The sequence below is a fragment of the Solanum lycopersicum genome, chromosome 8, assembly GCF_036512215.1.
Source record: "Solanum lycopersicum chromosome 8, SLM_r2.1".
Taxonomy (NCBI): domain Eukaryota; kingdom Viridiplantae; phylum Streptophyta; class Magnoliopsida; order Solanales; family Solanaceae; genus Solanum; species Solanum lycopersicum.
The window spans coordinates 9,831,528-9,845,519 of NC_090807.1; the positions used below are offsets into that span (position 1 = coordinate 9,831,528).

At 34.9% G+C, this 13,992-nt stretch overlaps 1 pseudogene; it reads right to left on the reverse strand.

Moving 5' to 3' along the window:
• Window positions 1-4,293: 4,293 nt before the first annotated feature.
• LOC138337812 (uncharacterized) lies at window positions 4,294-13,417 on the reverse strand (annotated as a pseudogene).
• Window positions 13,418-13,992: the final 575 nt, after the last annotated feature.

Here is a 13,992-nt window from a genome sequence, read left to right on the forward strand (position 1 = left end):
GGACATGTGGTACCATTTTGTGGGTCTTGAATGTCTTGTCACTATGACAAGTGACATGAATTTGAGCTTCAAGGTAGAATAAACGTTGCACTTGAACTCAATAGAGTGGACTTAATAATTTGTAAAGCCCAAATTATTCATTTAACCCAAATGCACATGAATATAATTCAAATTTCGTATGAATCTTAATGTAATAAAATTTATGTGACTATAAACGCCCCTTACTTCGAGATAGGGGTGGTAATTTCAGTCCATACTAATGAAATGAGTACAATTTACTCATATTTAATGACTTGGAGCTATTTTAAGGGATCCTACAAATAAAGTCAAAATGGGTAAATATGAGTATCCATATAGACTCATAATAGATCACTCACTTCTCACTTCTACTCAAATTATAAATTGTGCTAAATATTAATTTTTAATTTTCAAAAATATTAATTTATTTTTCAAAAAAATTGGAGTATGGGTGGGGCTGAGAAGAGAGGAATGAGGGCGGGGGAGGCAAGAGGGCGGATTTTTTTTCTAAAAAAAAGGGGTAGGTTGTGTGGAGGGTGGGGGTTCCTGGAGGGAGAGGGGTGGCTAAGGGGTAAAATAAGTTAACTTTGATTTAATATTTTTTTGGCTTCAAGAGATTAAGGTGGTTACAAGCATTTTACCTAAACCATATTTGAACAATTCATATTTACCCATGTTTTATATGGGTGGATTATGATCCAATCCATTCCCACTCAATCCATCAAAATCCAATCCAAACCACCCATTTTCCACCCTTACTTCGATATTTGTTAACATATAGGCTTGGCGAAACTTGATGACGAGATTTGAAGTATTCATAAGTGTGTTTTGATTTAGACTTTTCAATGTATAGGCTTGCCGAATTTGATGAAGAAAGTTAGTCTTTCTGAATGTCTATCATTTTTGAGACTTCTCGACGTGTAGCCTTGCCAAAACTTGACGTTGAGACTTGAAGTATTCATGAATGTGTTTTCATTTTTATATAGATTTGTTGACGTGCAAGCTTTCCAAATTTGACGACGAGAGTTGAAGTCTTCATAATTGTGTTTTCATTTTTGAGACTTCTCGATGTGTAGGCTTTTCGAAACTAGACAAAGAAGTTGAAATCTCAGTATTTTCTTAGACTTTAAAAATATTTGATTCTTGTCATCACAATCTAAATAATTTACTACAAATGATTTGTTTGTAGTCATTCCAATATTTTTCATAGAAATATTCTTGCTCGACAACAATGTGACCCCTCTATATTGATTCGAAATAGATGGGTCTAGTGAGCACCTACATTTTTTCCATGTGATGTTTGTCGCAAGGAATCAAAAACAAGAAAATTGATGATAATTTTCAACCAAATAAAAAGAAATTAACTTTCCTTCGGTACCAAAATAAATTGATTAGAATTTTCTCCTAAATAAAAAGAAAATTAACTTTCCTTTGGTATCCAAGTAAATTAATGAACCTAAATTAAGGTATTCTTCTTTCATTCACTGTTTGTTTCATCCTTTCCATATTGATGCAGTTAAAAAATAGGCGATGAATTAATCAACCCAATCAAATGTTCTTCTTCCAAATTCACCTTAAGTTTCCTGTGAAAGGATTAGAAATCTCTCATAAAATTCTCTATATAATCCTCTCTAATGCACAAATAATTTGTATCATATCAAATTTTGAACGTTGCAAAGACAAGTCGTACGAGTGTGCTTGACAATTCGATTGTGACGCTGATTGATTTTATCAAATCAAGAGGCGTAGCCTCCATTATATATCAAAAACTTCGAGCAAAAGTACTCTTCGCACTTTCTCGTGGTAACTTTAAAAATATAGTTTAGCTATAACCCATTTTTATGGTTCAAGTTTGCGCATTTGTAGTATAAAAATCATATGTCATTGAAGAAAAATTAAATCGCAAGTCGTTTGATTTTTCAAAATTAGAAACATGGAACTACAACATAGACAAGATCTACCGCCAAATTCTTCTTCCATTTCTACAGTTTTTATTTTCAATATAGAGACTATTTTTGATGGTCAAATTACGCATATGTAGTGTAAGATTCATATCTTATTATAGAAAATTAAAATCGCAACACATTTAATTTTTTGAAACATGATGATACAACATAGAAAAGATTTGTGGTCAAATTCATTTTCCAATGCTATAGTTTTGATTTTTAATATAGAACCTGTTCCTGACAGTCAGATTTGCGTGTTTGTAGTGTAAATTCATATCTCATTGTAAAAAAAATTGAAATCTTGATCAGCTTGATTTTTTTAGAATAGAAACACTAAACTAAATATAACAACGATTTGAAGCCAAATTTCTCTTCCATTACTACAATTTTGAATTTTTTACTGTGGAACTCAACTTTTGATTTTTTTGTCTTTTGATTTCTCCAATTGTGTTTTCACCAAACTAACAACCCTTTTTTCAGATCCGATTTTGTAATCTTGATTTCTAGCAGTGATGATGGATTTTAGTGATCGAGAGGTGTCATATCCTTTCCTTGATATTGCGGAGAAAAAACAACATTCATGTGCCAAAGTTCTCACCTTGAAAGTTCATCTTCTGGTGATTGGTACCTTTCCACTTGTTAAAAAATTGTTGAACACTTCTCATCATCTCCAATGTGGCAGTCTAGAGAAACTAAGGACATTAAGCACAACTTCTTTGGCAAAGTCACAAGTGAAAATTTTCTTTCTCTTGAAGTCTTCCACTCATCAAAATGTTGTTGTCATGCCTTCTCGACATGATGAGAATCTTAACAGTTGGCATGTTCCTCCTTTCAGGTTTGGTGAGGTTTCCTATATGTCTATCTATTTGGAGTGGGTAAAAGATGTGCTTGTCTGTTGCAAGGAGACTTCGAACAATATCAAGACTTATGATGCTATCATTGCTTCAATGTTCACATATGACCATAACGAAAAATATTTTCCACGCCTTTTGTGAGAATCAACATCCATCCACCAATTTGATCTCTATCTTTGTCGGATATTTATCTATTTCTTAATGGGGTTAGAGAATCACTGATGGTCTTCACGTTTATGATTCCTTTTGTGAAGAAGTTATACCCTCGACTAAGGAGTTTGACACATGAAGATGACCAAGAAAAGTATTTTCTCCCAAAAAGCTGCTCCTACTTATTTTTGGCATTCTACTGACTTACAAAAGGTGTCATCGACGAAGTCTCCTTTTCAGAATAGACAAAATCTGATTTAGAGGAACAAGAAAATATATTGACCCTTCAACAAGGAAGTTTAAGAGTTGCACAAAACTAGGGATGAATCATGATCTTTCTAGAAATATTGACATTAATTTTTTACCACGAACTGGAGAGGAGAATACTCCGTTTATCGAGCTAAGTGTGAAAAAATCACTCTGAGTTGAGACTTCTTTGGCAACTTTTCTTGCATATTGGCTTTAAAGGTTTGTGCTTCCTAATAAAAAAAAGTTGATTACCTTTGTGCTAGAGTCTTCAAAGTTGCAAGTTTGATACCTTATAGGGAAAAAATTCTTTGGCAGTTTCAATCCTTACAAACATCTATCACGGTCTCAGAAATATATCCTCTTCTTCAAATTTTTTGCTTGCAACGTGCTACTTCCCATTAAATATCACTACTAAAACCTACTGAATAATGATGTTCAAAAATGACGGACTGCGTCACTTTTTTGGTCAAATTCGACAGAAAAGCAATGCAGTCATGTTCACCGCTTTTTGGGACAACACTTTTTAAAAAGCGATGGACAACGTCACTTCTGATTTATTTTTTGAACTTTTTTGATTATCGATGGATCATGTTGCTTTTTTTATTTGTATTTTTTAATTTCCAAAAAGTGACACAATCCATTGCTTTTCTAGAAATTTATATTTTGAAAATCGTAGAAAAGTGACGGACTAAAGGACCCTATCCATCTTTTCTGAAATTTTTTTTTTTGAAAAACCCAGAAACGCGACGCACTAAAGGACCCTGTCTGTCGCTTTTCTGGGTTTATTTGAAAGAATTATGCAAAAAAGTGATGGAAAAAACCACCCTGTCCGTCGATTTTTTTTTGCATTTTTTATAGCAAAAACTGGCAGTTTCTTCTGCCCACCTACAAAATAAATCAATTAATTTCAAATTTAATCATCCCAATCAAACAAAATACAATCTAAACATCTCACACAAGATATAAAATAATAAAATTAAATCAATGTTAAAAAATATCTAAATCACAATACAAAAACTTGTAAAGTCATTCAAAGTTCATTTCAAAATTTCATAAACAAAAGCAATAAAAGATAATCAAGGAGTGCAGTCTATCTAATCATCATCATCCTAACTGTCATCATCAGTGCCCTTGACAGGGGACGATGTAGATGTAGGTCAACGAGCGAGTTTCAACACTTGTTCCTTGATTTGTTGAACTGTCACACTCATGCTTTCTTGTTCAACTACTATTTTTCGCTCAAACTCTTGCAGTGCTGCTCTAAAATTTTCTATATGTGCCGACATAGCAGCGATCAAAACATCGTCAATTGTCTCGGCTTGACGTGACGATCCAATACCTTCTAAGGCTGAAAGAAGTTATTGTACATCATTTCAAGAGTCTCAACCATAGAATCTACCCTTGTGTGTCCCCTTACCACTTTTTCTAGTCGAAATTTGACTGGACAAATATTTTTTGTACCAAACTATCTAGATTTTCATTTACGTATTGGTGATACACACGTTGTATAGTAAAAATAAAACTTACAAAAGTTCGTTCGGTCCTTTCATCCATCCACACATCCGGATTTAACTCATTTTCTTTCTTCTTCACATGAATCTTCTTGAAAGCCTCTGGAAGAAGGGGAGTGCGCCCCATTTATTTTTCTTGTAAACAAAAATGAAATTTATATTATAACAATGTTAATAGTCTAATTATTTATTTAACAGTCTGAACTAGAACTTATCATCTCTCTTGTTATTGTTACAATGCTCTTTGATCCTTCAGTGTGTAATGAGTCACCCTTAAGGCTGCCTCTAGTCTTTTTGGCTTGTTTGAACATTGTCTTGAATTTATCTGTGTTTCAATATTGGCGCAAGTCATGAAACGCATGAGGCAACATCTAACTCATATACTGATCAATATCCCGAGCTTTTTTTAGCCAGCTAGACAGTCTCGCGGAAGTGCTCTCCTCAAATGTGGTCGCAATGACCATATTAAACCTCGGTTCCCGAGTACACCTAGTCTAACAAAAATGAATATTGTTAGATAATTAATAAAAAGTAAAGGATACTAAAATTAATAAACTTAACTAAAACATAATTTACCTTAAATTCATTAAGCATCACCTGACATATATTGTTTGGGGTCTTACTCCATGAGTGATAAGACTATGTAATAACCCTTCTCACAAAGTCTTTTAAAGCTCGGGCAACATCCTTTGCAGGATACTACCTACAAAACACATAATAAACATGTTAGTTCATGAATAATATATTAAAGATTGTCAAATAAGTAAAATAAAGTAACAAATAGATAACAAAATAAACTTATGATGATCCATCCGGCTCAATTATGACTTTGCCAATTCTGTCCCTCTGTCCCAATGCTAGATCAGACGTCTCATCTCTTGTAGGTGTAGATGATACACAAGGATGCATATAATGTTGAGTCAATGGAAATGTACCGACCATAACATTTGACTGCTCACTACTAGAATCTCTAATCCTCATGTATGATAGCTCAAATGTACATGTGCGAGATTGAGAGAGGGATGGAGTATGACTAGGTGATAACCTACTTGCTGATAAGGGTTGAGGTAGGTTCTCATAGAATCATGGAGACAGTGACTGTGAAGTAGAGGAAGCACCGACTGATCGACCATAATTAGTATAATATGCCCCAGGATCCGCCGTACCAAATGGAACATCCAATAAATAAGTATAATGAGTAATGCGCTCCGACTCAAAATAAAGGACATCTGGAATTTCATCAGAATCTATTGGTCTTCTAGACTTCTTCTTTTTAGTCTTATTAGGCTCGCTAACTCCAAGATATTCGCGAGATCTTTCACCTCACTTCTGATGACATTTTCATGAAAATTTACATGGATATTATCTAAAAATCATAAATTAAATAAAATTAGTATTAGCAAAATAATAACTTACATACTAGCTATATGGTCCATCATTCTACTTTTATTCCTCCTTGCTTGTTTCATTTTCATCACTCTCTCATTCTTCCTCCTTAGTTATTTCATTTTTCATTGTCATATTCTTCATCATCAAATGAATAATCTTGTCCGCACTCATTTATTTCTTCCTCAATATTTATCATTGTCTCATCATCAAATACTTCTTCTAAAATGTGTTGATGATGTTCTAGTGTGGTTTCCAATTCAACATCAACTTGTTGTTGAACAATTGCAATCTTATTTTGGTATGCTACATCTAAGACATTGTCGATTTAAATTCTTCCCAGAGGCTTAGTCTTTATAACAACCCACCAATCAGCTTTGTATCTATGCAATAGATATGAAGCGTAATACACTTGTTTAACATTATGTGCAATGATGAAGATAATAACTTCTATATTTTCATGTGTTCGTAACTTTAGTTATATTATGTTGTTGGTATATTTTGATGTCTTTATGTTATTGGTTAAACCACTTACATCGAAATAATATGATCTTTTTTAGGACAACCTGAATATCGTACTTCAATGATCTCATGAATAACACCATCATATTCAATAACTTGGCCAGTACCATCAACATCACTTTGTATGCAGACACCGTTATTATTTGTTTTCTTATTCCTAAAACTTCTTTAGTTTGAAACTTAAAACCATTGACACAATACTTATTCATTGTCTGAATTTGAGATTCAGGTCCAAGTACAACTTCTCTTACTAATTACATATGTTCGACATTAGAACATTCATCGTTAACCTATATATTGTTATTTAAAATATATAATTTTGTATAACGTGAATACATTGATAAATACTTATTTAACCAATGTAAGCTTGCACACTTACACATTCGGTTAGCCATTTGAAGAATTCTGTATAGATGACTTCATTACCCTATGTATTTAAAAACAAGATGATCATGGTACATTGAACTATTTCGTTAGTTAATGAACACTTATTAGTATGCATGTAATTTGATAACATCTTTTTAACACTTTCTTGAAATAATTATTGAATCTTTGGACGATAAATAAAAATATGTGTCATAACTGATTGCATTATCATACTAGTGAAGCTTCGTTTGTCAAGCTTTTTAGATCCTTGATCATTTTGATTAAAAATTGGCCTAAGGTATTCCCAGCACCTTAAAGCTGTCCGCATAATTCAGTTAGACACCTTATCTAAGGTTTGTTTCAATTGAACACCTTTATTAGTTAAAATATATTCCTATTAAACATTTTATGACAATCAATTAAAAATAGAGAGTGAGTGACATACACTCGCGGATGATGTGGTACAATAACCAATAAAAAAAGACATATGGCATTGACCCTTTAATAACAATTAAAAAAATAAATTAGAAAAAATAAATAAAATAAAACTACTTTTTTAGCCAAAAAAATAAATAAAATAGAAATATGAAAAGAACCTTTCTTCTTTGTTTCTTCTTTGCATAGCAGTAACCCTACCACATCAACTCCATACGCGTTACACACTTCAATAATAATGGTAACTCCACTTTTCCTCTCACAATTCACACAAGGATTTTGTTTCCCACTAATACACCTGCCCCGTCTCCTTTATTCTAAAATTCATCAGCATTGTTGTGCTATTTCTCCAAATCTCACCTCTTTTTTTTTAAAACTTTAATTCAGATTCACATATTTTTTTAATTCCTCTATTAGGGTTTATTAATTTTTTTAACAATTTTAAGAAAATAACTTCAGATTCGTATTAGTCTTGCCGGAAAAAATGGTGTTTCACCGAAATTATTTTTGACACAATTTGATTATTATTATTTATTTTTGAAATTCTCTTCTAAAACTCCAAGATAATGCTGATGATATCGAGAATGACTAAACAATGCTAGAAAGAAAGTATATGGGGAAGGGGTGAGGCGGAGGATGGTGGCTTAGGAATTTGGCCGGTAAAAATTCAGTTTCTCTTAAAAAAAATTGGAACCAAAACAAAGCGGAACCAAAACAAAGTGTCAAAGATCTTCTAAAGATTGAAGAAGACATAGTGCTCTAAAGAAGAAGATTGTTGAAGGATAATGGGTTTTGTTTTCCTTTTTTTAATTAAGAGATCCTTGTTGAACTAAATTATTAATATTAGTTATTTAATAATATATCTAAGTTTCAAGAAATTACAAAATCAACTTAAAAAAATTAAAAATAATCATATTGGGATCTATTCACGCGCTCAAGGACAATGAATTACACTTATCTTGCCACATAAGCATTTTGTGTTTAATGGGTATATGTTTTGAACAATTTAAGTGTTCAATTGAAACATGTCCTAGTTGAGGTGTCTAAGTGAATTATGCGGACAACTTCAAGGGGCTGCCTATGACTTAAGCCTTAAAAATTTATGTGGGTGGAAATAAAGGATCAATATCACCTTCATAATTCCCAAACTAATTAGAATAAAAATCAACAGTTTCTCTACCAATATGAACCCAAAAAACGATTCCTTTGATCTTTTCCCTTTGTTTAATTATTTGCTTTGAACGGTTCTTGATCTTTTCCCTTTGCTTAATTGTTTGCTTTGAATGGTCCTGTGTGTGGGGTGTGGTTGTGTGTGTGTTAAAAAAGGTTAAAAAACTTCGTGGTTATATATAAGTTAGTGTATATTTCAATGTTATCTCTCGAATGGATACATCCATCTTATTTGAACTGGACCTTCGAGACGACCCTTTTGTACAAGGTTAACCGGAAGATGCTCTATCACATCAAAGAAATCACATGGAAAGATCTTCTCCAACAACTTTCCATTTGGTCCAAACTACTCTCCAACAACTTTCCATAACACAAATTTTTAACAAAATCACTTCTCTTTATGATTGGTTTCCGTATTCTTTCTATTAGATGAATAAAAGTTATAGGAATTAAAGTTTCCATGAAATACATGACAATCATGACTTTTCACTCCTATCGATTTTCCTTCATTTATATCTGCCCGCTTTCCTAATTTCAAGGCATAGCCCTCCAGCATCCTCAATTTTTTAACCCACTCACAAATTTCACGTTTCTCACCAAATGTGAATGAAAAACTGGTTTTGGACTTAACTATTTTACCTTTTTTTAGTTCATGCAGCCATAACTCTCTTCTCCTTCAATATTCCTTTATGTTTATTCTATCTTTTTGATTGTCTTTTGTCTTGACCTTAACATCCATCATTGTGTTAAACTAATTTTCAAAATAATTTTTTTTTCAATATGCATCATATCAAGATTATGTTATAGAAGATTATATTTTCCAATACAGCAACTCCCAAAATATGCTTTATTTGATCCAATTATGTTCAACACCATATCCAAAAAGTGTACAAGGTGTGTAACTTTAATTGACAAACTCTCTCCCAAATTTAATGCCCTATGAGTAATGAAGGTGTGGAAGGGGAGGTCGCTTTCAATTTTATTTTTCTTGAATGATTTTTTAAATCTTTCTAAACTCATGGTCCATTGGCAAGAACTGGTGATGACAATTAAATCATGTATTTTTTCTGCCATGCTTTAAAGTTAATGCCTTATTATATTCCATTGAATACGAACATGCTATCTTTTCAGCGCACTGATACGCTCAAACTATACGTCCCTAAAGAAGTATAAGCGGTCGTATCAAGTAAAGAACCCAAATGTTAGGTTGGGGTCCATCGCACGAGGAAATTAATTTAGACTTAACTTTAATCTGCAATTACTTCTATTTAGTCAAGCCTTTTCCGGAAACAAACAATTAAAGGGGAGATTTTGTGTAACAAAAGTAATTAATTAAGTTTAAGTAAACAAGTAGCTAGTTCAAATATTTGATGTTTATCAAATGATTAGAGAAACTAGGGTGTAAGTGTTTCCCATAGGTTCATAACGCAGTAACCCTAGCTATAACAACTCTTTCCTACTATCTTGCATGCAAAGTGGTAAGTTATGTATCCCTAATTCCTTGATCTGGTAACTAGTGAATTTCACTCCGCATCTTGATCCAGCTACGCCTGTGTACTTTACTAAATCTTACCTTTTACCTCATATTAAGCATTATAATTGATGTATGGCTTAGTTATTACTTCGCACCAATCGAAACTAGCCTATTAGATAGTATATACTAAATCTACGTTGATAATTCTTTTCTTATTATCTACCTCCTTGGTCTGGCAAGTAGCAACAAGGCGAGTTATAATGCGTGCACTCATTAAAAAGACTTCTAAAAGAAATAATTACCAATACATGCAAGAAACTATTCTAGAATTGTTATTTTAGCTAGTTTTACTTTGTTAATCACCCATGGTTCCCACAACCCTAGTTATGAATTTAGCCTATTCATAATTACACAATTCATATTAATTAAACAAGAATTCATGTACTTAATTTGATGATATTGAAGAAAATCACTTGAATTCGAGAAAATAGTTTAATTAACAATTTCGAAAAAATAAAGTATTTTGCAAAACCCAATATTCAATAACCAATACTACGAATCAGAAAAATAACCAAGAGTCTAACCCCAAACACGAGGTTATCGGTCCTATTTATAATAAAAGAATCCTAAACATAAAGGGAAATCTAAAGAAGGAAAATCTGTCCAAAAACGTGTCTCGCATCGACGACCTGACCGACGGACCGTCGACACCTCGATCGGTCCATACTTCAACTCTATATTCAGTTGCTTTCTTCTCTAACTCTCTTTTATCATCGACGGACCAAGACGACGATCCGTTGATAGGACGAAGGTCCGTCGATGGCCTTTTCTCCACACTTAAAATATTTTCAAATCGGGTACTGAGGCTACATTCTGTTAACACCAACGAATCACCAGGTTGGTCCGTCCATGAGACGATGGATCGTCATCCCCTCTGTATCCTCACACTTTGTCAGAATTCCCCGATCTTTACTTGGTAGCATAAAATCTTCATGGCGACGGTTGCCACCTACGGACCGTCGATGGCTCGGTCGGTCATCTTTTCTGAAATTTTAAGCACATCTTCAATATTGTCATTCTGGACAATTTTTCTTACAAACACAAAGAAAAGTACATTAAAACTACTTCAAAGAGGCCTTAGACACACACTAAATTTAAGGAAAAAGCATTGAAAGTATCGTGAAATTACGGTACATCAACACCCTCAACTTAAATTCGTTGTTTGTCCTCAAGCGACACACTATGACTCACAACAAAAACCTTTGTACAAAAGTATCCTTATTTTAGCTTTCAGAATCATCTATCTATCAATACCTATTATTTTCATTATGCTCATGCATGATATCACTATTAGGCTCGCTCATGTGGATCAGACCATGACACAGACTCACTACGCACCGACACCTCTCCTCTTTTACTTCTCACCAAGGTGTCAACTTTCCAGTATTGCAACTAGTGTCCTTTCTTTAAAAACAATATCCTCCTTTTTCACACAGTGATTTCAGTTTGAGTATAAGGATTATTTTTTTCAACACTCACTCTCAGAACAACTTCTCACCTAATTGGTACTTATCGTTATAGGCTTGCCCTTATTTTCACTGCTTTAAGTTCAAAGTATTAGACTCTTAGGATCACGATAGGACTTTCTTAGACTGTAACGTAGGCTCAGGGTCAGGTAGGGTACATTTTGATGTATTTTGGTGACTTGTTGTCCTCCTTGACATAACAACTAAGCATTCTACCTTTTCATGGTTTATTCCGCCCTATTTCTTAATTTTCTTATATTCTTTTGCCTTGCTTTTCTCATTTCTTTCTCCCTTTGTGTAAGTGACTCTTCTTTTATTTTTTGTATTTTCTTTTACTTTCACATTTTGCAATTTTTCACTTGATTGAAACTTTGCTTGAGTCACTTTTTTTTCTTCTTTCTCTCTCTTTATTCTTTCAGCCCCACTTTCCGGAGCATTCATCATAATAGCCACCCTCAACTCATGGCTTTGCCATGAGTCAAGGTACACAAAACCCAAGGTTGAGTCAGGGCCAGGACAAGGTTGTTTTCTGCATTAGCCACCCTCAACTTATGCTTTTTGCATAAGCTGAGGTGCACATGTCCAAGGAGGGACCAGGGCCAACACATTGTTCCCAGAAGATAAGTTGGGGTAGAAAAAAGATTCATTTTAATCTCAAATCATTTGGATCAAGAAGGAATTAATTTCATTCGGTTTTATTATATCTAGGCTAAAGGTTGGCTATCTTGAACAAGGGTCTATGATTCTTTCCTAATTGTCTATTGCAGATTACTTTTAGCAGGACTAACCGGGCATGTTCTAGCTCAGTATCAATGGTGGTCTATTCAACTTTCTCACACTCACTTAACACCTCATTACCCTACAAGATTATCAGACACTTCATTCGAGCTTAAGATTGAGGGTCATGCAGGGGTGTATCTCTATGTTATACTTAGAGCCACACATTCATCATTCACTATGCCTAATCATGCAAGCATTTTCTTTAAATTAGGATATCATTTTATTTAGCCATCATGCTTCATATTTCATATCAATACTATGTACAAGATAATAACGTGCCGCTTCAACAGTAAAGTAAACAGTTTCTTGGGAAAAAAGAACACAGGCAAGAAAAACCCAAGAGAGGATAGTAAGTTGGGCTATTCAGACATCACCCTAGCACTCATTTTCCATTTACCCCACCCCCAACAAAAGAGCATGCAGTTGTCCCCAATTCATAAAAAAAAAATATAAAAATGAGTGGTAGGTGAAGCAAACCTAAAGCGCATAGCGCCGATGATAAAAAATATGGGGGTTTCGGTTTCCCGGAACCTGCTCCGTCTTTAGTAGGGATACCATCAGTAGTGTCCGCAGCAATAATAACACCCTCAGTAGTGCTCTTCTCAACATCAACAATCCTGGAGCTAGACGCCCCAACAACCACCTGCTGAGACCTCATCTGCCAGGCCTCCTCATCAATCAACGAGGTCCTCGCAGCCTCCAACTCAAGACGCTCTCTCTTCCTATCTCGAATCTCATCATCTTCTCTAGATCTGTGCCTCTTGGTTTGCTCACGGGGTTGAGGTGAAGGATCAACACTGGTGGAGAACAGTGCAACCATTACCGTATCCTCAGCAGACTCCGCAGATGGGACCTCAGACTCTGGCATTCGGGCCTCCAGTATGGCATCCATATCTGATCTCAGACTCGCCACAACAGCCTGGAGAGTCGTCAAATCTATAGTAGGGGCTGGCCAGGCGAGAACCCTCAACTCAAATGCGTGAAGGCGCTGGTGGACCTCCATAATCTGCCTTTCAGTCCAGTGGGCCATCTTATTCTTGATTTCCTCTTCCGCCTCAGCAATGGACTTCTACATCCAAAACTGGATATGATGCAGAATTGTGGCCATTCAGGCCTCTAACTTTTGGACCCTAGCGATCGGGACCAGTGTTGCAGATGGGGTGGAGAGGGAGGAGCTCGGAGTTGTGCTAGTACTCGGGATAGACTCAATCGGGGTGGTGTCGATAGGCTCTGATGTAGCCTGATGATCCCCTTGGGCTTGCTTAACCGTGGCTGCTAATCACTCACCTAGCTGTTGCACCTCTGCTTGGGGCTCTCTATTGGGAGCCAACTCATTAACCTCATCCCAGATGAGACTGATATCTACTATGCCAGTCGGGGTCTTGAGCACATCAATATGCCACATGGGCACTCCAACAGACCTACACAATGCAAAAATCATGCAAGGGAAGGTGTAAGTAGTGGTGGCCTTAAAGTCCCTCTCATGAATGACCACCTGTAACAGCCACACAAAATCCACCTCAAACCCAGCAACCATGATAGCTATCAGCAGTGCTCTATTCCATGTAACAATATTATCAACAGCAGTGGGGGAGAAGCAATGAC